Genomic DNA, 1974 nt, shown 5'->3' with positions numbered 1-1974 from the left:
ACATGAATCATTAAAGATAAAAGGTACATCCTTAGCAAGTAAATTGCATAAGGGTCTAGAAACTTTGCTAAAATCTTTAATGAAACGTCTATAGAAACCAGCATGCCCAAGGAAAGATCTTACTTCTCTGACTGTTTTGGGTGGAGGAAGATTATAAATGAGATCCACCTTGGCTTTGTCAATCTCAATACCTTTGCTCGAAATGATGTGACCGAGAACAATACCTTGTTTTACCATAAAATGGCATTTCTCCCAATTTAAGATCAAGTTCTTCTCGATACATCTCTGCAGAACTAGTGTTAGATGATGTAAACATTGATCAAACGAGTCACCAAAGACAGAAAAATCATCCATAAAGACTTCAAGGAATCGTTCAACCATATCAGAAAAAATGCCCAACATGCATCGTTGAAACGTAGCAGGTGCATTACATAATCCAAATGGCATTCTCCTATATGCAAATGTGCCAAAAGGGCAAGTGAAAGTAGTTTTCTCTTGATCTTTTGGTGCTATGGGAATCTGATTATATCCTGAGTAGCCATCTAGAAAGCAATAAAATTCATGGCCTGCTAATCTATCAAGCATTTGATCAATAAATGGTAAAGGAAAATGGTCTTTACGTGTGACAGAATTCAACTTTCTATAATCAATGCATACACGCCATCCTGTAGTTACTCTAGTGGGTATCAATTCATTATCAGCATTGGTAATTACTGTAACTCCTGACTTTTTTGGGACAACTTGTACAGGACTAACCCATGAACTATCAGAAATGGAGTAAATAATACCAGCATCTAATAGCTTAAGGACTTCTGTTCTAACAACTTCTTTCATATTAGGATTTAACCGACGTTGCATTTCCCTAGTAGTTTTAGCATTTTCATCAAGGTGAATGTAATGCATGCAGTCTACTGGGTTTATACCTTTTATGTCTGCTATGGTCCATCCTAATGCCCCTTTGTGCTCTTTCAAAACATCTAACAACTTACCTTTTTGTTTGTCATTGAGGGATGATGAGATGATTACCGGCAGAGTACTTTCTTCTCCCAAAAATGCATATTCCAGAGTGTTGGGTAATGGTTTGAGCTCGAGTTTCGGTGGTGATTCTGATGATGGGATGAGTTTATTCTCTGATGGTGCTAGTTGCTCAACTCTTGACTTCCATTTATTAGTGTCCATATATGGTGCTGAGTCAAGCAGGGCGTTGACCTCATCAACTGATCTGTCAATATCAAAATCAAAACCAAAGTGAGTTAAACATGTTTGTAAAGGATCATCACTAAGGTTTGAAACAAAAGTATCATCAACTAATGCTTCAATTAAATCCACATCAACAATTCCATCATCTGCACTGTGAGGTTGTTTGGCAATGTTGAAGATGTTCAGCTCCATAGTCATGTTGCCGAAAGACAACTGCATATTTCCAGTCCTGCATTGAATGTGAGCATCCGCAGTTGCCAAGAAAGGTCGGCCTAGAATAATGGGGATGTGCTTCCTTGAATCCTGTATTGGTTGAGTGTCAATTACAATGAAGTCAACAGGAAAATAAAATTTGTCTACCTGGATAAGCACGTCCTCCACAATACCACGAGGTATTTTCGTGGACCGATCTGCAAGCTGTAACACCACTGGAGTTGGGTGTAATTCTCCCAGTCCAAGTTTCACGAATACAGAGTAAGGCAAAAGATTTACACTAGCTCCTAAATCCAACAAAGCATTCTCAATTGTGTGGTTCCCTATACTACATGAGATAGTGGGGGAGCCTGGGTCTTTGCATTTTAAAGGAATTTTATGTTGGAGTATAGAACTAACGTTTTCTGTTTAAAATGCCTTCTTTTGAACATGCATATTTCTCTTTTTAGTACAAAGGTCTTTAAGAAACTTGGCATAGGATGGAACTTGTTTAATAGCATCAAGCAAAGGGATGTTAACACTTACCTGTTTGAGATTTCAAGAATCTCACCTGTGGATTTT

Source organism: Citrus clementina, unplaced genomic scaffold (genome assembly GCF_000493195.1).
Source record: "Citrus clementina cultivar Clemenules unplaced genomic scaffold, Citrus_clementina_v1.0 scaffold_1, whole genome shotgun sequence".
NCBI lineage: Eukaryota > Viridiplantae > Streptophyta > Magnoliopsida > Sapindales > Rutaceae > Citrus > Citrus x clementina.
The sequence above is the reverse complement of the archived record's forward strand: the minus strand, read 5'-3'. Positions refer to the sequence as shown.